General features: G+C 39.4%; 1 pseudogene; it reads right to left on the reverse strand.

The window, feature by feature from the left end:
• Positions 1–466: 466 nt before the first annotated feature.
• LOC106802675 (non-histone chromosomal protein HMG-14 pseudogene) lies at positions 467–1,025 on the reverse strand (annotated as a pseudogene).
• Between the last annotated feature and the right edge of the window lie 24,913 nt (positions 1,026–25,938).

A 25,938-nucleotide genomic window follows, 5' to 3' on the forward strand; every position in this document is an offset into this window, starting at 1 on the left:
CCTAAAATCTAAAAAATCATGTAGTTGTGATTCTTTTCTAAATGGTTATTCCAGTGACTTGCCAGCTTAAAATCTTGAGGCAAATTTCCCTTAACAGGATGTCAAGTACCAATATTTTCAAATGTTGACACCTGTTGCATCGTAAGTCCCACTAATTCACAATTTAATATCGTGTACACTACATACTCAAATTTTCAATCTTTCACAGCACATTAACAAAGTTACTAGGAAAAATGGACTACCATGACCAAAGATGTTACAGAGTGCACAAAATTCTGACAGGGAGATCCAAGATCAAAGAATGGTTTTCTTTAGGAAACAGTTCTACCAAAAACAACATGGGAATAGAAGTAATTTAAAATGTTCAAGACATATTAAGTGCACAACCAAACTGCCATTTAGTATGCTCAGTATTATAGGATATAAAAACTACCCTCATCTATGGAAAGTTAAGCTGATACCCAAGACAGTCAAAGCCTCCCATATTCAATATCCCACTATTTTCTGGTTGTACCAAAAAATAAACCACCAGCAAATGATTTCACCTCTTAAAAAAAAAGGCATTTACACTTAAAAAATGGGATGAGGCAGGATTCCCTCCTTCTTAAAAATGTTTCTAGAGTTACTAAAAAACTTGCATTTACAAAACAGTTGATAAAAATATTCCTCTGGATCGTACAAGAAGGGAGACAGGGACCACCGATAAGACATGGTATATGACATGAATCAGACTTGGCTTCTTTCTCTCCTGCTTCATCAGAGTCTGCACGCTCCTCGTTTTTAGTTTCTCCTTTTTCTGCAGGTAAGTCTTCTTTAGTTTCTTAGTTAGCCACTTGGGCCTGTCTTCCCTTTGCTCCCTTTTTCTCTTTTGTTTGTACTTTTTTGTCTGAAGATTTCTTTCCTGCTGCCTTTTTGGGCTTCATTTCCACTTTTTCAGGAGCAGGTTTAGCTGACAACCTCGCTGATCTCCTCTTGCACTCCTCATTCGCTGCACCCTTGGGGGAGCTGATCTTCCCCTTGGGCATCGTGGCCGCGGGGCAGGCATGTGCTAGGTGCCTGCGGGCTATGGCGCGCCGAGAGCCTTCACGAAACTGGGCTGCCTGGCTGGTGCTACTCTTCCCACCCTGAGTTATTTTCTTAATGATTGTTCTAGGGCTTACTATATACCTCTTAACTCACCAGAATCCACTTCAGACTTATACTAACTCAATTCCAATGAGATATAGAAACATTCCTCATATATCTCTATTCTCTTCTCCTTTTTGTACTGTTATTGTTATACATATTATGTCTATATGTGACACAAACTCAAAATACATTGTTATAACTATTACCTTACGTAATTTTATGTCAAGTAAGAAAGTTAAGTGAAGAAAGGAGAGCAAGTATATATTTATAGAATTTGTTATATTAACCTTTGTATTTACCATTCCTGATCTCTTCACTTGTTCCTGTGGATCAGTATTACCATCTGGTGTCCTTTCCTTACTCCACAAAGCTTTGTTCCCACCATCTCCTTTGCACCACTACTGTCAAATACAATACATTTCTACACGTTAGAGGCCAAGGAATACAATTATATACATGTTGTTTTATACAATTGCTTTAAAATAAGTTAAGAGGAGAAGAAGCAGGCATGTATACTGTTTTTTTAATAATTACATAATTAGGTAATTACCTTTATAGGTACTCATCATTATTTTTTTTTGTGAGGAAGATAAGCCCTGAGCTAACATCTGATTCCAATCCTCCTCTTTTTTTTTTTTTTTTTTTTTGCCAAGGAAGATTGGCCCTGAGCTAACATCCGTGCCCATCTTCCTCCACTTTTATATGGGACGCTGCCACAGCATGGCCTGACAAGCAGTGCATCAGTGTGCACCCGGGATCCAAACCTGCGAACCCCGGGCCACTGAAGTGGAAAGCGCACGCGCATTTAACCGCTTAACCACTTAACCACTGGGTGGACCCGGTACTCACTATTTTTTAATGTGGATTTCAATTATTGTCTGGAGTCATTTGCTTTCAGCCTAAATAACTTCCTTTAATATTTTTTGTAAGGCAGGTCCGTTAAAAATGAATTCTCTCAGTTTTTGTTTATCTAGAAATGTTTTATTTTGCCTTCATTTTTGAAAGATAGTTTTGCTGGATATAAGATTCTTGGTTGACACTTCCAGCACTTTGAATGTGCCATTCCACTGCGTTTGGCCTCCATTGTTTCAGATTAGAAGTCAGTTCTTAGTCTTATTTTGCTTCCTTTTTTTTTTTTTATGACTAGTTGTTTTTCTTTTGCTGCTTTTAAGATTTTATTTGTCTTTGGCTTTCAACCTTTTTACTATCATGTGTCTACATGTGGATCTCTTTGAGTTTATCCTACTTATAGTTTATTGAGTTTCCTGAATGTATGGATTAATGTTTTTCATCAAATTTGGGAAAATTTCAATGACTATTTCTTTGAATATTTTTTTCTGGTCCTTTTTCTCTCTCCTCTTTTTCTGCTACTCCCATTACACGTATGTCAGTGTGCTTGACGGTGTCTCACGTTTTTCTGTGGCTCTGTTCATTGTTTTCTCTCTGTTCTTTGTATTGTATAATCTCTGTTGATCTATTTTCAAGTTTGTCGATTCTTTCTTACCCCAGTTGAAATAAAGTCAGTTCCTTTGGAGAGAGCTTTGGAACTCTCTGCTCTTCTAGGCTGCCTCCCTCGCCAATATCTCTGAGCCACTACTCTGGGGCTGGGGGTGGAAATGATATTTAACTGCTTTACAAACAGCATGGTGAATAGGGATGGTAGCCTCTGGTATTGTTGTCTTGCCTCTCCTGATATGGAACCTACACCCTAAAAGTGAGCTGGGGCAAGGGCAATTGGGGCCCCAATATTCTCAGTCTGCTGTGCCAGGGGGAAAGCCTCCATCATATGAGTAAGAGATGGGTATAGGAAAGGAGTCTTCAATTTCTTGGCTATATTCATCAGGAATTTAGCCTCTGAACCTCAGAGATGGAGAGGAGAGATGCTGCTGGCACCTCCTTTTGAGATACTGTATCCCTTGACTAAGCAATAAGGGGAAAGAAAGCCCTGCCTTCTTGGTCAGTCTACCTGGAGTGGAGCTTCCATCAAGCTGAGCTGGAGGAGGGGAGAGAGGGAGCAGGTTGTGGCTCGAGTGCCACAGACTCTTGCTATTCATACTGAAATTTAGTAGATTTCCTTGAATAAATACTTCTTCATTTGCTCTATAAACTTAGGACAATTTTCAGAGACTTTAAGTGGGTGTTTTGTAATTTTCACCAGTTATGGTTATTTCACTGGGGAATACATCCATGGAGCACTTCATGCTGCCATTCTGGAAATAGAATCCCTTGAATTTTAGTTTTTGCAAGTAATCTTAGAATAATTAAAGTAACTGAAGTTATTTGGAGAAATAGTTCTTATATAGAAATGAATAATGATTACATGCTCAATTCTTCTACAAACAATTCTATTGGCTAGATTAACAAGTATTGTCATGAAATTGATGTGTTCTTTTTAAAGCCATAGTTCATTGCATTTATATTTACAAACCCCATACACCAACACATATTTCTCCTTTATTAGGGGGACTTATACAGATATTTAAACATAAAGGCAGTGATGATTATAAAACACAATTAAACTCTAAGTTAAGGCTTTATATTTGTTTTAAAACCTATATTCATAAGTAATTGTGTCCAAATAGAACTTTCATCTACTATATTGAGTTCATCTGTCCAGGATATATTTTATTCTGTACCAACAATTCTTTTGTATTGGATTGTATGAAATATGAATTAGTAGCAACCACAATCATTTCAATTTAAAGAATTACTAGTTCTTTTCTTAGGTTTTGGTCTTTATTTTGAGGATTTAGCTTTCAGTAGCATAAGCATGTGCAAAAGAAGGGACAGAGCATCTCTTCGTAAACTTAGAAAACCTACAAACTGTACTAATTCTTGTTTTCTTGAAAGTTGGCCAACAACAATAATTCAGGACATCCTAACTACAGAAAACACCAAAACATACTTGACCACTCCCCCTTTTCAAAACATAGAACATGTTAAGGTAGAGATGGCACGATTTATTGATGGATAGAATGTGGGGTGTGAGAGAAGACAGAAGGATGACTTGATGGTTTTGGGCCTGAGCAATTGGAGGGATGGAGTTGCTGTTAAATGAAGTAGGTAATTCTTCAGGGAGAGCAGTTTTTGGAGGGTGGAGGTTTATTGGTGATATATCAGTAATTAAAATGTTCAGGCTAGTGTCTTAATCACAGTCTTACCTAATTTGAGCCTTCTCCCTTCTCTCAGCTCTGGCCTGCTTTAGGCTGGGAAGGCAACAGTGGGGGAGAGGGCATGGTTAGCTTCTGGATCTCTTTTCCCACTGTGGTTCTCCTTCTCTTCCCCAGCCCTCACCAGGTTGTCTCCAGCTCTTCTTCCAGGACAGGAAGGGACAGAAAGAGCTCACTGACAGGCACCTCATGAAGGTGCCCTCTGGGGGAGGCAGATCCCCAGGGCTAGCCTTTCCCGTCATGGAGCCCTTCCTTCAGTCCCTCAAAGATTCCTGTGCTGGGCTCTTTGATGACAGCTCCCTGGACCCTGGAAATGCCCCTCCTCTGACTACCATTTTTGATTGCTCCCTTTCATCTTTCAGGCCACCTCTCTGTTGGGTTCTCACAGCCTCTTCAGGACTCAAATTTGGTATATAAGAACCACCTATGCTTTGCCATGCCCTCAGAGGGAGTGTAGTCCACATCCAGCACAGCCCTCTCTACTCTGCCACCACCTGCTGCTTCAGCCTGAAGGATTTTTTCAGAACTAGGTTTCGCATTTGCCTCTGTACCACACAAACTCCAAGGGGCAGGGGCCAACTTTCCAAGGGGTTCTCTTGAAGTCCCCTCTGTTGTTTGGCTAACATGCGAGGACATACACACCAGGATACAAAACAAAAACCTGACATTTCCAAGCGTTAGCAAACAATGTGGAACAACTGGAATTATCATATACAGCTGGTGCGAGCGACTCTGGAAAACCTTTGACAGTATCTACTTAAAGTGACCTGGCAATTCCATATTTAGTTAGATGTTCACTAAATACATACATACAATCAACAGAAGACATATAGAGGGATGGTCATAGTAGTATAAAAGTCATAAACTGGAAACTACCCACACGCCCATCAGCAAGAGAATGGATAAATAATGGTTGTATATTTTTAAAATGGAATTCAAAAAAAAGGAATGAACTACTGCTAAATGCAATATGGGTAAATTTCACAGACACACATTAAGTCAAAGAAACAAAATACAAAAGAGTAGATACTGTTTGATTCCATTTATATAATGCTCAGGAACAGACAAAACTAATGCTGTTAGAAGTCAGGATAGTGGTTAGAAATCAGGATAGTGGAGTAAGTAGTGACCAGGGGGTGGGCAAGAGGCAGGTTTCTAGGTTACTGGAATATTCTATGTCTTAATCTGGGTGACGGTTAAGTTTTGTAACATAATGGGTTTACATATTCCTAAAATTTCATCTTGCTGTACAGTTAAGATTTGTGCTTTTTTTTTTGCAGGGAAAGATATGCCCTAAGCTAACATCTGTCGCCAATCTTCCTCCATTTTTCTTCCTCCTCATCCCCCAAAGCCCCAGTACGTAGTTGTGTATAGTTGTAAATTCTTCTAGTTCTTCTATGTGAGCTGCCACCACAGCATGGCTACTGACAGACGAGCCGTGTGGTTCCATGCCCGGGAATCTAACCCAGCCACCAAAACAGAGTGTGCCGAACTTTAACCACTAGGCCATCAGGGCTGGCTCAATATTCGTGCATTTTATAACATGTATGTTATACTTAACTAAGAAAGTAAAAGCAAAATTGATGGAGAAATTTGTGTTCTCCCAACCATTCACTCATTGCATTTTCATTAATTGATAACATGAGCCTGGGATTATTTATAAAGGATGCTTTAGTTGTGAGGACATTCTGAGCCAAAAACTCCTGGCAGAGAGATTTCAAAAAGTGGAAATATTATGTGTCAGGAAAAACAACCCTCTTCCTTCGCTGCCTGCGGCCGCAGTTTTCACTGCACTTCCCAGGGTTTCCACTCGGCCACAGCTCGGCTTCCGGGGCTTCTACCAGAATTTACCAGCAGGGGTCAGTGCTGTACGAAACCCATAGCTTGAGTCTTCTTGGAGTTGGAAATTTCTTCCCAGTTCAGTCAAGTTGGTCTTGGCCTTTCAGTTCTCTCACTTCACATCCCCAGGGACACTTTCCTCTACTCTCTCACCACCACCCACTCCCATGATCATAACATGGACCAGAAACCTCACTGCCTTCCTCACTCATTCTAACACACTCTCCTATGCTCCCATGTTCTCAAGTAACCCTCCAGCAACACTCCTTTCACCTTATCAAGCCCTTCAGTGCAGTGACCCGCCCCTTTCTCTCCATCCTGCAGTCTCCTCCTCTCTTCACTGACCCCTTATCCTGTCCTGACGCCACGGGTCATCACTGTAATCACTTTTGCCAACACCTTCAGGTCTCTGACCATGCCAGACCCAGCTTTTAACTCATTAATGATTTGTCATTGCACTTGGGATAAAATACAAACCTACTAGAGGGCCCGCAAGGCCCTACATGCCCCAGCCCTGGGCAGGTCCCTCTCCCACCTTAACTATACATCACACCCTCTCACCCCACGCTTTCTTTTTTTTTTTTTTTTTTTTTTTTTTTTTAAAGATTTTATTTATTTTTTTATTTTTCCCCCCAAAACCCCAGTGGATAGTTGTGTGTTGTAGCTGCACATCCTTCTAGTTGCTGTATGTGGGACTCGGCCTCAGGATGAACGGAGAAGTGGTGCCTCGATGCGCACCCGGGATCCGAACCCGGGCCACCAGCATCGCAGCGCGCGCACTTAACCACCAAGCCACAGGGCCGGCCTCACCCCACGCTTTCAATTCTCCCCTCCACCAGTATGAAAGTCGTTTCCTCCAAGTCCACTCTCTTATTCTCTTTCTTGACGAGGTGTTCGTTTCCTTCAAGACACAATTTAAAATTATACCCATATTTGTGTACTTGCTTGTTGATTGTTTGCTTTGACTTGAGACTGTGCAGCCTACAAAGGCAGCGACTGTATCTAGTTTGCTCATCTTTTATGCAAGTAGTGCCAAGCACTTGTTGGGTCCACAGCAGATGCTCAATAAGTATTTGTTGAATGAGAGTATCAGTCTAGACCTTGGCCCCACAAAGACAGGGGACAGACGAGGGGCCCTCTGTTGCTTTGGGAAAAAATATAGCACTTTATATTTGTATAATATTTGTCCTTTCAAAGCACTTTGACATCCATTATCATAATAATTGCATAAGGCAGTTTACATAAGAAAGATAATTGTTATGATTCCCATTTGATAGATGAAGAAAATGAGGCACAAAGAGAATTGACTAAAATGTCAGAGTAAGGACTAAAGCCCAAATCTCTAACCTACCCATCTGTGCATCTTAACTAGTATATGCAAATATTCTGTCTCTTGATCAAACTTGCAGTGGAGAGGATAGCTTAATAGTTAAATGCTCAGGCTCTAGGGACAGACTGTTAAGGTTCCAAACCCACATCCAATACTAAACTCGCTGTGTGACCGTGGGCAAGTTACTTGACGTCCCTGAGCTTCAGTTTCTCCATCTCTAAAGTGCAAATAATACCTATCTGAGGAGGTTGTAGGGAGGTTTTGAAAAGATATGTGTGAGTGGGTATATATATATATACCCACACACACATATCTTTTCATGTATAAGATACACACAGTACTGAGCGCGGTACATGAGAAGCACTCAATCAAAGTTAGTTATTATTTGTGGAAGACTTTTGAGAATAATGATTATGTTTCATATTCCGTGGTAACTCTAACAATTAGCACAGCGCCTTTCACAGTGATGTTTAACACAAGCATTTGACATGGCCTTCTGGCAACATTGGGATTTCTGTTTTCTCGAATTATCCTTATCTGTGAATACTGTTGCCTTTGATGAGTGGAAAAAAAAAGTGTAATATGTACCCTTGGTCTGACCATTCCCATGTGCATACCCTTTAAGACCTGATAATTAGGAGCAGACTTCTAGACGCCTGTTCTCTATTAGTTCTCTTATTTTAGAGTCCATTTTCCCGTCCTTCTTTGGAAGAATGTAATTGATATAACTTGCGTCCTCAAACCCCCTTTATTCTGGAATGGGTTACATACGATAGCCATGGCAGTTACTGTGAATTTGCCTAATAAGGCACTGAGCTAATGCGGTAATCTCCACCCCCAGCGGAAAGGATAAAAATTATTGAGTAGGATGCAAAGTAGCTGGTCAGTTCTCCTTACTGTGTATTCTAAAGAAGTTTATTAGAATGGAAAAATCACATGCCCTTTGAAAAATCCCTTTATGCAGGATAAAGGGATAATTTAAAATAAATCTACAAGAGAGAAGTAAAGGTTATGACATTTTATTTCATTTGCTCGGTCCTCTTAAAAACGTTATGTTGTAACATTTTTGTCTCTTGGAGTTATTAATACAAATATATAGGAATAATGGCCTGTAATGAAACTTGTGAAACATACGAGTGCAAGTTTAAATGGAGGTTTCCTTGGAAAACTAACACAAATGACTAATGGGTTGCAATCTGTTAGAACAGACTAAAATGTTTTGTTTAACTATGTTTGGTGACGCCTCTTCCTCTATCTCTGTTATCATTCATTAATATTTATTACATGGCTACCTAAGGTTATGAATCCACAGTAAAAATTTGTTAAAAGTACAGTAAAAGCACTCTCCCCTATTCTGTTTCTTTTATAGAATTCAGTAAGCTATTAACAGCATAGAACAGAATGGTCTCCATCTTAATGGGCAAGGATCCAGAGAAATAAAGTCCAAAGAAGCCAGACAGAAAAAGAGCACGCAGGGTATGATTACATTAATGCAAAGTGCAAGATACTCTAAATGACAAAAAGTATGTCCGTATTTTCCTGGGACCCAGAGACAGAGCAATGGACTGTAAAGGAACACAAGGAATCTTTGGGGGGTGATGGAAATGCTGTCTTATGGCTGTACACAACTGTCAAACTCATCAAATTGTACAACTTAAATGGATGTCATTTATTTTATGGAAATCATTCCTCTATAAGTTTGATAAGAAAAAAATGATTCATATGTTTAAAAACAGGAAGAGAGAAGTAAATGGATGAAAAGATGAAGAATTGCAACAATCATAAAATCTATAGAAAAGTAATCAAATAGACATTCTATCATTGAAAAATATATCTGCAATTAAGAAGTTATTGGATGCCTTGAAAATAAAGCAGCCAGAACCGAAGACATAATTAGAAAAACTCAGACAGACCCATATAAAATATCTCAACTTTCAGATATTTGGATCTGAAACTGAATTTCATAGAGGAGAGAACATAAAAAAAGAGAAAAAAACAATAGTATAGAGCATAAGTGATATGTGGGACATGGTCCACAAGTCTCACATCTGTGTAGCCAGAAAGAGAGAGGAAAAAGAACAGGGCAACAGCAGCATTAAAAAAAAAAAAAAAAGTCTAGCCTTCCAGTTTTAGTTGAAAAACTACAAATTAATTCACTTCAATAGGTTCTATTGCACCTACAGTCCATTTTTTAGAAACGTTTGGAGCCAGCCTTGATGGCCTAGTGGTTAAAGTTCAGTGCTCTCACTGCTTCAGCAGCCCAGGTTTGTTTCCCGGATGAGGAACCACACCACCCATCTGTCAGTAGCCATGTTGTGGCGGTGGCTCACATAGAAGAATTAGAAGGACTTACAGGGCCAGCCCCGTGGCTTAGAGGTTAAGTGCGTGGGCTTCGGTGCTGGTGGCCCAGGTTCGGATCCCGGGCGCGCACCGACGCACCGCTTCTCCGGCCATGCTGAGGCCGTGTCCCACATACAGCAACTAGAAGGATGTGCAGCTATGACATACAACTATCTACTGGGCTTTGGGGGAAAAAATAAATAAATAAAATTATTAAAAAAAAAAAAAAAAGAAGGACTTACAACTAGGATATACAACCAGTCACTGGGGCTTTGGGGAGGCGAAAAAAAAAAGAAATTCTTGATTCTTTCCTTTTCTTTACAAGTTTTCAAAATAGTGAATTGGTTCTCTAGCATTCTCCAAAGATGACCAATGAGATTTTTGTAAAGTATAATTTTAAACTTACTATTTACACGTACTTCATGTGTTTTAACACATTACGGCTATTCTTCTTATTGACACTTAAATTGTCCCTTCTTTGGCCAGTGGAAATGTCTTCACGTCTGCCCCTGAGTTATTTTGACATGACCCTATTAATCATTGATAACTTCTTTACTTTCTGGTAGGATAAAATGGTCTAGGGCTCCTTGTATATATTTCCTGTTTTGTACTAGGAATTAGCCATTTCTTCAAGAAGCTTGGTTCTTTTTAGTAGGAAACTGTATTTAGAAACTACAATCTAATTGCTAAAGGTGTTCATTGTTACTGAGTTAGACATCATTTGTAGGCTTTTTCAGAAAGTTACTTTTAACCAAAATTCTAATTGATCCATTTCATGTATGTTCTATCTCCTTCTATCACCTCACTTTAGAATGTCTTGTTTTCTCCAAGTTCCTTGTGACTCCTTTTATGGAATTGAGCATCTTCCTACCTGGTTTTTAAGAAAATACCCTTTCCTCCTCTGAATAAAATGTTTTAATTGTTGGAGATCAATAGATTTTGAGCATATGATTTCTTCAAAGAGGCTGTATGGCATAATTCTTAAGGGCAGGCTTTGGAATCAGATTGCCTGGATTCTAATCCATGACGTGGGAAATTAACTTGATGCAATGGTGGTTTCCACGCACCCTACCAGGCAGGCTGTCTGAGATGAGGTCATGGTACAGAAAGGCTCACAGATCAAATAAAGATGCTCAAAGCACACAGTTTGTTGAATCAGCTTAAAACATACAGCTAGAAGCAAGGAGGTAAGAGCTGGGGTAAATTGAGACATTTAGGAATGGATCCAAGCTGGGTGGAGGACCACACTGCCTGAATCCTGTGTTATGTAATATTCAGATGGATGTTCTCTCTCTCTTTCTGCCACATCAGTCTTTCCTGCTGACAAGAACTAAAGCAGAAATCGAACAAGGGTGCTTAGCAGGCAGGTGCCTGAAGCAAACACTCTCTTACTCTTTGGGCGAGAAGCAGGGACAAGTACTTTTGGCCACAAGCGGTAGCCTGACAATTAGCCTGCTAAGCAGCTGTGGATTTATCTGCATCTCTTGGATTGAGCACATGTGGAGTCAGAGTAGGACTGCAATGGGTGTCACCAACGGGTGCCTGATTTTGAGATGATATTAAGATATGATAAAGATATTGTGGTTATGTTTAGAAAAAAAATTTTTAAGAGTTATGGAGTGTTTGACAGTATTATTTTAGCAAATAATTTGGGAAAACAAAGTAGGAGCATTTGACAGTATTATTTTAGCACTTGGGGTCAGTAGAGCAGTTGCCTTATATTTCTGCTTCTTGTTTCAAAATCCACACTAGCAATTCAGAAGGTGGTGTACAGGGTGTGCTCTTCAGAACCGGGCTCCTCAGGATTTTCCTAGTGCTCCAAGGGGCTAAGGGGGGGTTAGGGAGAGCTAGCGAGCGGGAGGTAGGGTTACGAGGTTTTGAGAGACACTACCATGTTCACCAGCACAATGATTTAATGGTTTCAAGGACAAATATGCTTTGAAAAGTCGAGATTGAACCAGCTTAAACTGGATTCTTAGTTGTAGGACAAGTTTATGGCACTGAACACAAGCTTATTAAAGCTGTAACTATGATTATCAATAAGGTCTATTCCATTTTAAAACAAAGCATTGTTTTAAGCAAACATTGCTTCTTCCGAAAATCCCAATGTATCTAGGCAAGATATCTCAGGTTAATGAGATTATTAGCAGGAAATTTAAAATGGGAAACCTCTGATAATGTATATGATATGCAAATTTGGGAACAAGAAAAACTTAAAACTTTTGACTAGTATTTATAAGACAATTAATAATATATAACTTAAAAACATAAAAAAATCAACAAAGCTACTATTCTAATACAATTATTTTTAATTTTGTATGTTGCTTTTTATTTACATAGATAAATTTTATTTTTATTTATTTATTTTTTTTGCTGAGGACGATTCGCCCTGAGCTAACATCCGTGCCAATCTTCCTCTATTTTTCAGTATGTGGGCCACCAGCACAGCATGGCTGCTAACAGAGCGGTGTAGGTCCACACTGGGGAATCAAACCTGGGCCGCTGAAGTGGAGCATGCTGAGCTTAACCACTAGGCCACTGGGGCTGGCCCAGATAATTCTTAAAGAATTATCATAATATTTTTCTATTTTATATTCTGCTTTTTTCATGTTTGCAAGTCTTCCTAATTATCATTTTACTACCTACATTTTACTCTGTTGATATACCATAATTTACTAAGCTATTCTAATGTTGGATACTTAGGTTATTTTCATTTTTGAAAATATATCATAGTCACTGCTATAAGGAAAAGCTATAGTAATGTTGGGTTTTGCTTTGCTTAAATATTTCCTTGGGATAAATTTTGAGAAATGAAATTACATTAAAATAGTATGAGCTTCTGTTTTTGCTTTACATAGTCTTACTGTTTCCAAAAGGGTTGTATCATGCATATCTCTGACATGATATACAATTTAGGTAACAACTCCTATTTCTATTTCAAAATACCTATCTAAACTCCTTTAAAAGCACCATTCATATTTATAGATCTGAAAATCAACCCTTGAAAAGCAGAATATAAAAGTAACAATAAACAGGAATTCTCATTTGTCTAAAGTGCTAAAAAAGTAATCTTAGAATGTAATTAACATATTGATTAATTGTAAACTTTCTTCTTTCTTTGAACCTATTGTTAGGAAAATTAATAAAAATCACTGACAGCCAGCATGTAGGCAGCATGGAAAAGGACAGAATAATTTACAAAATGGATATTATCCCAATTTTGTAAAATGTATCTTTTCTTTAGAAATAAAAACATTAATTTGGGGAGAAATTAAATCAATTACCGAATGATTCACTTTGACAGCTAGCCCTCAGCCTCCAGAGCTAGCTTCATGTTGTATAAATGTTAGAATTCCTTTTCTCCAGAGAAGCAGTTTTGTATCCTAATTGGTTTCATTCATCCTTCACCTTTTGGGGTTACGTAAACAAGATTCATTATATATGAGAAATGTTTATACTACTTCTTAATTGATGTGTAATTATCACATAATAAAATGCACCGATAGGGCCGGCCCCGTGGCTTGGTGGTTAAGTGAGCGCGCTCCACTGCTGGCGACCCGGGTTCGGATCCCGGGCTCGCACCGACGCGCTGCTTCTCCGGCCATGCTGAGGCCACGTCCCACATACAGCAACTAGAAGGATGTGCAGCTGTGACACACAACTATCTACTGGGGCTTTGGGGGGAAAAAATAAATAAATAAAATCTTTAAAAAACTAAAAAATAAAAAAATAAAATGCACCGATATAACGTATATATTTTGATCAATTTTGACAAACACATAAACCTGCATAAACCACACCCCAAAACCCAGAAGGCAACTCGTGCCCTCCTCTAGTCAATCCTCCCCTTCCCCCCTCACTTCCCAGAAACAATCACTGTTCTGATTTCTTTCTCCATGGATGAACTTTGTCGGTTCTAGAACTTTATATAAATGGAGTCATTCAGTAGGTACTCTCGTGATTGCCTGTTTAGCTCAGCATCTTTTTGAAATTCATTCATATTGCTGCATGTTATTGGTAGTTCATTCCTTTTTATTGCTAAGTAATATTTCACTTTATGAATATATCACACTTTGTTTATCCATTCTCCTCTTAATGGACGTGTAGGTTGTTTCCAATGTTCAACTGTGATGAATAAAGTGGCTATGATCGTTCATTTACAACTCATTTTCCGTATGTATAGCATACTTCAAAATATAAGTTTAAAAAAAACAGACTATAATGCAATACTACTATATACCCACCAAAATGGCTAAAATAAAAAAAACAGAAAATACTAAGTGTTGGTGAAGATATACAACAAGAATGCTCATATGTACAATCCCTTTGGAAAACCAGCAGTATCTCCTAACACTAAAAACACATGTACATATGTGTATATGTAACTTTATGTATATTACCCAGCAATTCCATTCCTAGGTATATATACCCAATAGAATGTATACCTATGATTTAAGAATATTCATAACAGCAGTATTCATAATAACCAAAAGCTAGAAACTGCCCAAACACCATCAGTGGTAAAATGGATAAATAAATTGTAGTATATACACACAAGGGAATGCTATATGTCAATGAAAAGGAACAAACTACAGCCGTATGCACCAACATGGATGAACTTCACAAACTTAAAGGTGAGAACCCAGATATCAAAATATATAATTCTATTTATATAAAGTTCAAAAATAAGTAAAACTAATCTATGATGTCACAAGAGAGGACAGGATTAATCTCAGGCCTCTAATCTCGTGACTGGTACAGTGACCAGAGGGCTCCTGGGCTGTGATGTCTGTCTTGTGATCTCTGAGCATTACACAGGAGTGTGAACTTCACAGAAATTCATCAAGCTGAACACTCACGATCTGTACTGGGCACTTTTCTGTATGTATATTGCATTTCAATATAAAATAAAAATTTACTTTAAAAATGTCCTCAGATCTGAGAGCCAGTCTGATTTAAACATTACCCACGTGCTTTCTTGTCTCTTTGGGCCTCCTTTCTTTTTTCCTTTCAGGGTTATCAGAAAAATCACACTACTATCAAAAGGAGAAGTTCTCTGCTGCTCCTTGCAGCACTGTGAACATAATATACACACGTTCTAGAACAGTCTAGTGACACAGCATTAAGCTACTTCATCAGTGTAGACAGCTGACTAGTTTGGAACAACAGAATAAAATGCAGCGTTGCAGTGGCATATGGCTTTTACAGGTAGGTAAATCATTAACCCGGGCACTCGGTGGTACAGGGTATTTGACTAACCTTGTAAAGTGAAGAGGCTGTGGCTGCCTTTCTCTCTGAAGGATCATCGGAAAAGAAATAATTTGGTGAGGAGTTCCAAGCACCACGTGTCCTCGTCTGACTGTTGGTTCTCTCACTAAACACGTCTTCCCTCTGATCGCTAAAGCAAAAAACATCTGCAAGAAAAGGTTTTAAATGGCTGTAAAGAAAAGCCCAAAGAAAATCTCTCTTTTCCTGCCCTCAATGAACCCATGGGAAACTTTCAGGGGAGTTGAATGGGCTGTTGGTTTATCTACTATCAAATGTTGAAAAATGAGCTAAGGAAAGTATAAATGTTTTATTTTTTTCCAAAACAAATTTTCCCCTCCCGTGGTCGACAGCAATTTCTGCATCAATGTCCGCCTTTGCAGGCAGCTGTGATTAATAAAATGGGGATTTCGCGATGTGAGCTTACTTGGCCAGAAGTGGGTGAGCAAAACAGTTACCGAGGATTTCGATTAAGTCCGCTATCTCCTGATACGTAAGTCAGATATATCCTATTTGTGGCCGCCAGATTCCACTACTACCTTAAGTGAGCTAGCGTGAAACTGCCTCAAAAACTTTGAGCAGCTCTCCACCACTTAACAAAATAAGTGCAAACTCTATATTCTTCAAGGTTAGCTCAAGATGACGGCTTCGGTTAGGAGTGATGGTGTATTTTGGTCCTTGTTGGGAAAGGCTGAAATCAGATACAGCATATTCAGGAGTCTGGGTAGTGGGAGCAATGACAATATTTGCTTAGCGACCTCACTTCCTCCATCCCTCCGTTGTTAAGAAGTCCAGTGCTCTTGTGGGGAGGGTCGGATGAGAACAAAGCAAAGAGAGCGTGGATTGGTAAAAGAAATACCAAACGCAGAAAACGCCTTTCTCTGGTATTTGAAGTTAAGCAGCTGTTTTCAGCTATTCTCAGTACTCATCCCTAGGCCTTGTCATTACCTGGAAAGAAACTGGAATAGTTTCAGGACTACCACATTTGTTAAGTACCATCGGAAAAAAGTCACAGATTAAAAATCCTCGTCTGATTTCATTTTATCAAATGGTTAATATTTTTCTGCTTCCTGCTAATAAAACATCAAATGCTAGGCTAGCTGCTGGACTAATTGTTTTTAATGGTATATCTTGTTCTTTTTCATCAACTATACAGGAAAAGTTTGAAGACAAAAGTGGTTTCAACCTCATCTCGCCCACATAAGAAATTCTCTTCCCGCCTACCCCAAGGTATCCTCGTGTGTCCCATGCAGTGTCTGATATGGTGCTTTGCAAGTAAGTCTAAAAATAAAACATTAGAAGAAAATATGAGAGAATATTTGTATAACCTTGGGGATGGCGTGGTCTTCTTAAGCAAGACAGGAAACCCAGAGAAATTAAAGAAAAAAATAGACATTTGACTACATAAAAATTCATATTTTTTTGCAAAGCCAAAGACATCACGAAGTGAAAAGAAAAAGTGAGGAAAAATGTTTGCAATAAAAATGACAGAAAATGTCAAATATCCTAATAAACAAAGGCTCCTGCAAATTAATAAACAAAATACAACACAATAGAAAAATGAGCCAGTGCTATGAGTAGCCAGTCCATAGAAGAGGAAATAGAAGGCACTCAGTATCACTGGGAGTCAGGAAAATGCAATGAATTCATGGATATGAATACATGCATGTAATGGTATAAAAATACCCAATTTATGAGTGGTTGCCTTAGGGCCCAGGGGCCTAGGGGAGGGTAATAGATCTGGGATTGGAAGTCAAAAGGGACTTCAACGTTAACTGCAATTCTTTATTTCTTTTATTAAGATCTAAGGGGAATGTGACAAAATGGTAACAGTTATCAAACTTGAGTTGTGTCTTTTGGTAAACATGTGTTTGGATTTCTGTTGGATATATTCCTAGGAGTAGAATTGCTAGGTCATAGGATATGCATATGTTCTAGTAAGGTTCTGTTTCTTAATCTGGGTGTTGGTTACAGGTGTGTACTCAGTTTATGAAAATTCACTGAGATATATACTTATATATATGCATTTCAATAAAAGGTTAAACAACAACAAAATAAAAGCTAGAATGCAATACCACTACACATCCACCAGAATGCCTCAAATGAAACAGCAGAAAGTACCAAGTGTTGATGGGGATACACAGCAACTCGGTTGCTCGTATATTACTAGTGGGAATTGACCTTGATACAATGGAAAAGTAGCATCGTCTACTAATACTGAAAAGATGTGTATCCCATCATCTGACAGTTCCGCTCCTAGATGGACATACCTGGCAGAAGTGTGTCTGTATGATACCAAAAGACATGTATAAGACTTATGTGACACCATTGTTTTCAATATATTTTTTAACAACTTTATTGAGATATCTTTGACATAAAAATTGTATAAATTTAAGGTGTACAACTTGATGTTTTGAAATATTGTGGTTTTAAAACCATCAGATTGGGGAAAAAAGAATAAATTATGGTACATCAAAGATATGAATTTTATGCAAATTAGATCTATATATATATATATATTGACTTGATGGGACATCCTTGAGAAGTTAAGTGAAGAAAGTGAGTTGTGTATAGACTGACCTCATTTTTATAAGGATAAAAAACAAAGACAAAACCCCTTTTATGTGCATATAAGTATGTAAGAGCAAAAAGACAAGACTGCAAATAAAAAGATCAAAATTTTAATATGGAAGGTGAGATTAAATGAAGACTGAGTAGAGAGATGATTAGCTTTTTCTTTAGTCAGCCGTGTATTATCTGACTTGCTAAAACCAGCATGTGTTTCCAGGTAATTATTTTATTTATTTATTTTTTTTTGTGAGGAGATCAGCCCTGTGCTAACATCTGCCAATCCTCTTTTTTTTGCTGAGGAATACTGGCCCTGGGCTAACATCCAGGCCCATCTTCCTCCACTTTATATGGGACGCCGCCACAGCATGGCTTGCCAAGCAGTGTGTCGGTACACACCCGGGATCCGAACTGGCGAACCCCGGGCCGCTGCAGCGGAGTGCGAGCACTTAACCACTTGCACCACCGGGCTGGCCCCTCCAGGAAATTATTTTTGATTGAGATATAATTCACCTATGATAAAATGTACCATTTTAAAGTATATAATTCAGTAATTTTTAGTATATTCACAAAGTTGTACAAGCATTGCCACTACCTAATTCCAGAACATTTTAATCACCCATCCCCCCAAAAAAACCACCCTGTACCCATTAGCAATCATTCCCTATACTTCTTGCCTTCCAGTTCCTGGAAACCACTAATCTACTTTCTGTCTCTACAGATCGCCTATTTTGTACATTTCATGTAAATGGAATCATGTAATATGTATGTGAGTTTTTGTGTCTGACTTCTTTCACTTAGCGTATTGTTGCTGAGGTTCAACCATGTTGTAGCATGTATCAATAGTTCATTCCTTTTTATGGCTTAATAATATTCCATTGTATGGATACAGTGTATTTTATTTATCCATTCACCAGGTGATTATCATTTGCATTGTTTCCACTTTTTGGCTGTTATGAATAATGCTGCTATGAACATTTGTGTACAAGTTTTTATGTGGATATATGTTTTTATTTCTCTTAGGCATATACCTAGGAATGGAATTGCTATGTCATGCGGTAACTCTATGTTTAAACCTTTTTTTTTTTTTTTTTTTGTGAGAAAGATCAGCCCTTAGCTAACATCCATGCCCATCTTCCTCCACTTTACATGGGATGCCACCACAGCATGGCCTGACAAGCAGTGCATCAGTGCATGCCCGGGATCTGAACCCGGGTCGCCAGCAGCCGAGCAAGTGCACTTAACTGCTATGCCACGGGGCTGGCCCCTATGTTTAAACTTTTGAGGAATCGCCAGACAACTTTTTAAAATTGCTGCACCATTTTACTTTCCCACTAGCAATGTAGGAGGGTTCCAATTTCTCTACATCCTCTGCAACACTTGTTTTTGTCTGTCTTTTTTATTACAGCCATACTACACTAGAGGGTATGAAGAGCATCGCGTTTGTTTCAAGTTGACTTTTCCTGATGGGTAATGATGTTGAACATCTTTTCATGGCATTATTGGCCCTGTGTATATCTTCTTTAGATAAATGTCTATTCAAATCCTTTGCCCATTTTTTATTGAGGTTATCTTTTTATTGTTGAGTTGTAAGTGTTCTTTTATGTTCTGTATGGAAGTCCCTTGTGAGATATATGATTTGCAAATATTTTATCCTATTTCGTGAGTTATCTTTTCACTTTCTTGATAGTGACCTTTGAAGCATAAAAGATTTTAATTTTGACAAAGTCCAATTTATCTATTTTTTTTTATTGCTTGTGCTTTTGGTGTCATATTTAAGAAATCATTGCCTAACCCAAGGTCACAAAAATATATGCCTATGTTTTCTTCTAAAGATTTTATAGTTTTAGCTCTTAAATTTAGGTCTTTGATCCATTTGAGTTAATTTCTGTATCTGATGTGAAGTAGGGGTTCACCTTCATTCTTTTGCATGTGGATATCCCCAGCTTTATTTGTTGAAAACTCTATTCTTCCCCTCTTTGAATTTCCTTGGCACCCTTGTTGAAAATTAATTGACCATAAACATATGGGTTTATTTTTGGACTCTCAATTATATACAGACTTTATTTCTGGAGTTTACTTCTTGACTTCTCAATTGATCTGTATGTCTATCCTTATGCTGGCACCACGTGTCCTGTCTACTATCTAGGTAATTTTTTTAAAAACCTAATTTTTAAAATATATTTGAATTTAGTCATATAACATCAAAGGACTTATGAAAGCTCTCTGGGGATTTTATTCTGTTTTAAATTTTATTAATCCCTGTATTAGTTTTCTATTGCTGCTGTAATAAATTACCACAAACTTAGTGGCTTAACACAAGACAGATTTATCTTACATATCTGTAGGATATAAGTCTGACACAAATTTTTTTTTCAGCTTCAGTGAGGTATAACTGACAAATAAAATTGTAAGATATTTAAAGTGTATATCACGGTGATTTGGTACACATACACATTGTGAAGAGGTTCCTCCCATCTAGTTAATTAACACATCCATCACCTCACATATTTATCTTTTTTGTTTTTTTGGTGAGGAAGATTGTCCCTGAGCTAACATCTGTGCCAATCTTCCTCTATTTTGTATATGGGATGCCACCACAGCATGGCTTGATGAGCAGTGTTGTAGGTCCATGCCCAGGATCTGAACCCACAAACCCCGGGCCGCTGAAGCAAAGCGAGCAAACTTAACCACTATACCACTGGCTGGCCCCTATTTATCTTTTTTTTTTAAGTGAGAACATTTAAGTTCCACTGTCTTAGCAAATTTCAATTATACAATACAATGTTATCAACCGCAGTCACCATGTTATACATTATATCCTCAGACCTTATTCATCTTGTAGCTGAAAGTCTGTACCATTTTACCAGCCTCTCCCCATTTCCTCCACCCCTCAGAACACAAATATTTTTTAATCATTTTCATCGATGTTGGTTAAATGAGTTGCTTTAAGATCATACAGCAAATAAGTGACAGGGCTGGGGAGAGGTGTTTTAATTCCCTGTGTGGTGATTCACTTGCCTCATTTTTTCATTCAAGAAATATTTGTTGAGCATGTAGATGATATGGCACGCACCCTTCTGCTGGTTTTTGTTTGTTTGTTTGTTTTTGCTGAGCAAGATGCCCCCTGAGCTAACATCTGTTGCCAATCTTCCTCTTTTTGTTTTTTTCCTCTCAAGGCCCCAGTACAGGGTTGTATATTCTAGTTGTAAGTCTTTCTAGTTCTTCTGTGTGAGCCGCCACCACAGCATGGCCACTGACAGATGAGTGACGTGGTTCCGCACCCGGGAACCGAACCCAGGCCACCGAAGCAGAGCGTGCCAAACTTTAACCCCTAGGCCATCAGGACTGGCCCCTTATGCTGTTTTAATAAAGGCATTTTATACTTATAATCAGCTTGTTGGGTTTTGAGTTCAAGATCTCCAAAATTTTAAATTTTTAAATAATTTTAAAAGAAAATTTGAGGATGACTGATTATTTATGAGGACCTGACAGTACAAAGCTTACTAATCAAATGAAGTCAAAGTCATTCAAAGACAAGGACTGTGATGCCAAGACAGGAAATTCTAGTGAGGTTGGTAGGAAAGGAACCAGGGAGGTGGGACACAGTCACTGTTAGATCTGGTCATGGCAGGGATGCTCACAAAATGGACCTGTGGGCTTTGACAAAAAACAGATGTTTTCACAGCTCCTCTTGATGCTTTGTTCCTGGGGAAGAGCTTGAGAAAAAAGAGAAACGTAACCATGCGATAGCAATAAGGGAAACTCAACATGTGGCCAAAACAAGGAAAAAAACAACAACTTGTATAAGGGGATGTATTACAAAGTTAGTTCATTCATTTGTACAATCATTCAACCAGCGTAAACTCCAGATGTTGTGCTGGGGGTCACGAATATGGCTTTGAAGGAGGCATGGGATCCCTAATGCAAGCTACCTCCTGGGCGAGATCCTCCCCTGATTAGGCGCTGCCACTTGGAGGGGGCAGAGCCTTCTCAGCCCCACCCTTTCTCTAAGCCTGCCTCCTGCCCCTCCGTGGCCCCACTAACACAAACACCACTTGCCCTGTCTTCTTCAATTCTCTGAGCATCTCCACCCCCTACCTCTGCCCACAGGGCTTGGCTTCTCCATCCTCCCATCATCCCTCCCGTCCCCCAACTACCAGGATAATCCTCAAGCCATAATAATCCCGAACAGTCCCTTTCCCAGGCTGAGTTTTTCAACTAACCATATGGGGGCGAGGCAGGAGTGGTGTGCAGGATTGGAAGAAGCAAGGAGAGGAGGTGTACAGGGCATGGTGGGAAGGAGGAGCAAGAACCCTCCAGTTCCTGTCCTCTTAAAAGGGCAGTGTAGTGAAGTGGTTAAAATCCTGGTGTCTGAGGGTCCAGATTGCCTGAGTTCAAGCCCCAGCTTTTCCACTTGCCACCTTGACACATCTTTTAACCTCTCTGCACCTGTTTCTGCATCTATAACGTTGGAGGAAGAGTTATTTCATAAGGTTTTGTTTTATAAGGTTGTATGTATTCATAATATGGATAAAGCACCCAGAGCAGTGCCTTGCGCATAATAAACGCTCTGTGTGTTACCTATAAGCCTGGTTTGGACAGCCCTATGCCACCGTGACATCAAGATAGGCCTGCTCAGTTCTCTCAGTTCTCTCTGCAACTCTATTTCTGGTGGCCAGTGGGTAGCTCTTAGACAAACTCAACAGACTCAGTGTCCCAAGACTAACTACAACTCCTAGGGAGGACAGTCTAAATTCATATTAAGTGGAAAAAGGAAGTTTGCATCAAAGGTACAAATCTGCAAAGGTTTCCATGGCCCCATTGTAGATCACCTCTGAGTGATTGTATTCCTCTTTTCTCAACTTCCTGCTTCTAAATTTGGCCCAGGGACCTCTCTCTGCCTAACAAAGCCCATTTCAGTGCCTTTCCAACAAGAAACATCCCTTGGCAACCCTCCTAGAATGTGCAAGCAACTCATTTTAAAATAGAATCCTTTTTTCCTTTGGCCCTTCTACATTTAGTTTACAGTGTACTCAGTGGAAAAATAGGAGTTGTCATAGTCTTTCCTCTCACTTTCTTCCCTTTTCTCTGCCCCTTCTCTTTTCTTCCGGGCCTCTTTTCTTCCCCTTTTATTTTCTTTGCTCTTTGTTTCCTGGAATCCCTCTCTATAGCTCAGAATGGAGCTGATATTGTCCTGGACTTGGTGTTGTTCTGAACCAGGTGGATGCGAGCCCGGGAAATAGTAGTTTCTTGTCTGAACTTGGTGCTTAACTGAAAGAGGAGGAGCAGAGGTTCTTGGGTGAAGAACTAGAGCTGTAGAGAGAAGCACCAGATTCCGGGGAAGAGACGTTCCCCAGCTGATTAGTTCTTGACTGGAGCAATCACTCTCCAGCTTCCCAGAAGGGACCAGACTTAGTTTCTCGTAGGCTCGGAATAAAATCCATGACGCTGGCCCCAAGCATTCCCCTGGTCTTCAATCCAGTGTCTTTTATCTCTGGGTTTCAGGTTGTAGATGACATCAACTATTTTTATTATTTATTGCAAAGTGTCTGTCTGATCTTGGATCCACATATGATTTATTGTGTTTGTCGTTACTTCCTGAGTCATGAAGGGAGGGGTTCCGGGCTCAGGAAGCTCAAGAATGGATGAGATTTGCTTGACCGCTTGTCAACCTCTCTCTGAAAATGAATCTTTTTAGATTTATGCACAAGGTACAGGGTGAGAGTTTGCTGTTAACCTACAGATACCCTATTTATTTCAATTGTGGTTAGACTATGAATGGTATTTCAAGGGAAAGAAAATATTTTTACTTTTTAACCACAGTTTCTTTTGTGAAGGTAGATGTGAATGGCAGCTTTAAAAAAAGGGTTAGCCATGTGATTAAAACAAAAAGTCAAGTGGTCATTCAACTTCTTTTTTTTTTTTTTTTTTATAATTTTATTTATTTTTTCCCCCAAAGCCCCGGTAGATAGTTGTATGTCATAGCTGCACTTCCTTCTAGTTGCTGTATGTGGGACGCGGCCCCAGCATGGCCAGAGAAGCGGTGCGTCAGTGCACGCCCGAGATCCGAACCCGGGCCGCCAGCAGTGGAAAGGGCGCACTTAACCGCTAAGCCAGGGGGCCGGCCCTCAACTTCATTTTCTAAATCAGTCTCTGAATTTGATTGATTGGTTTCTTTTGAGTTAGTTTTGAAAACTGAACTGATTTTTTACCAATTCAGACGGCAGTGTTGAGACTTGGCTGCTTTATCCTGTAGAGAAGAAAAAATAATTTTGCCTCTACCCTTCTGAGTTCTTGGCTGAGAACTCTGTAATAAAAGACAGATTAATAAAAGAAAAACAGAAGTTGATTAACATGTATACCTCATGTGTACATGGGGAGACGCCCAGGGAAAAACAAGTAACTCTCCGAAGTAGCTTAGAATTCAGGATTAAATACCATATTGATAGGGATAGTGGAGAGAGAATGTAGGTCTCTTAGGGGAGAGTAAATGATTTTCAGGACAGATGAATGGGCCCTTAGAAGACTAGATAGGAGACATGATCATCTGTGGCAGAGTGTGTCTGGGTGTGGCGCCGACGTCTAGTCTCCTCTCCTGTGATAAGAGTTGATCTTCCCTGGTTGATGCAACTCCCTGATAAGAGGATTTATGACGATCGAGTTCCTTTTGGAGGCTCTGTCCTTCGGCAGATAAGGGGAGTTTGGAGAAAGCCTCTCCCTGCATTTGCCGCTTTTTAAGCACCTTCAGCTCAAAATAATCAATATACCAAAGCAGCATATTTTGGGCGGCATATTCTGCTACCCTACAATCCTCTATGGAGTCTACGACCCGGGCTTTATTAGGTTGCTCACTTGAAACAATCCAAGGGAGTTATTAGATTCCTTTCATAAGTACTTCAGTTTTAAGTAGACCAAGGAAAAAATAAAGAATATTGTCAGTTTCTCTAGTTAGTACTGTCCTCTATTAGCAGTTAGTTCTCTAGATAGTATTGTCAGTATTCTGAAGTTAGAAGGACAATTCCCATGAACGGCATTTGTATCTGCCTCTTTACATTTTGGTAAATTTAAGCAATCAGAAGAGAATGTCCACCAGCTTGACATTACACCTACTGTCTTGGTTTTTTCATTCCATAAAGGTTGCTCCTTCTGGGTTCTTTCTCCTTTCCCAGACCTGTTACCCTTGGGGCGCCTCAGGGCTCCTTGCTTGGCCCTGGTCACTATCTGCATTGATTCTCCAGTTATCTCACTCAGTCTTGTGACTTTCTGTTCCTTTCAAGAATGCAGGTATGTTCAGGAGTGAAGCAACAAGATGCCTCCAACTCCCAAATGGTTCCCTTAAACAAACAAATGAAATAAAAGCATATATAAATAGAAAACTATAGAGCAAATATGGCAAGATGTTAATTATTGAGTGGAGGTAGAAAGTATATGTACTAAATATATGTACATTTCTGTATGTTTGTAAGTGTACATGTTAAAGGAATGGAAATAAGTAAATAAACATCATATATATACTGACAACTCCCAAATTATGTCTCCAGCCCAGACCTGTCTCCTGAGCTCCAGACTCACATATCCAACTGCCCACTAACTTCCCCATTTGGATGTCAAAGTAATATACCCCAAACTGAGTTCCTGATCTGCCCTGCTCCCTGCCAACCTGCTCCGTCAGCAGCTTCCTCACCTCAGTTGATGACAAATCTGTTTTTTTGTAGTTGTTCAGGCCAAAAACCTTGAAGGCACTTTGACTCTTCTCTTTCTCTCCAGCCCACATCCCACTCTTCAGGAAGCCCTGTGGGTTCTGTCCGCAGAACATATCCAGAATGTGATGACTTTTCACCATGGCCACTTCACATCCTGGTCTGGTCTAAACCGCTTCCAGCCCTTCCTCTGATGGTTCCATAGTCTTGCAATTGATCTCCTTGTTTCTGCCTTGTCCCCCTCAGTTTATTCTCAACAGAAAAGCCAATGAGACTCTTTTAAAATGAAGTCAAATTGTGTTCCTTCTCTGCTCAAAAGAAGAGTCTCACCCAGAGTAAACAAGGAAAGGGTGGAAGCTGAAATCCCTCAACAGCCCCAGGCCCTGCATGGTCTCCTACCACTTCCTTCCTGGCTCTCTATATTCTAGCTACTCTGGCCTCCTTGCTGTTCCTGGAATAAGCCAAGATGATCCTGCCTTCTTGGGAATCTATACTGGCTATTACCTTTTGCTGGAAGACTCTTCCCCCAAACATTTGCACATGTTTCAAGTCTTTGCTTACAGTTATGTCTCAATGAAGCCTACCCTTACGATGG

This window comes from Ceratotherium simum, chromosome 11 (assembly GCF_057802395.1).
Source record: "Ceratotherium simum simum isolate JZ-2026a chromosome 11, ASM5780239v1, whole genome shotgun sequence".
In the NCBI taxonomy this organism is placed as follows: Eukaryota; Metazoa; Chordata; class Mammalia; order Perissodactyla; family Rhinocerotidae; genus Ceratotherium; species Ceratotherium simum.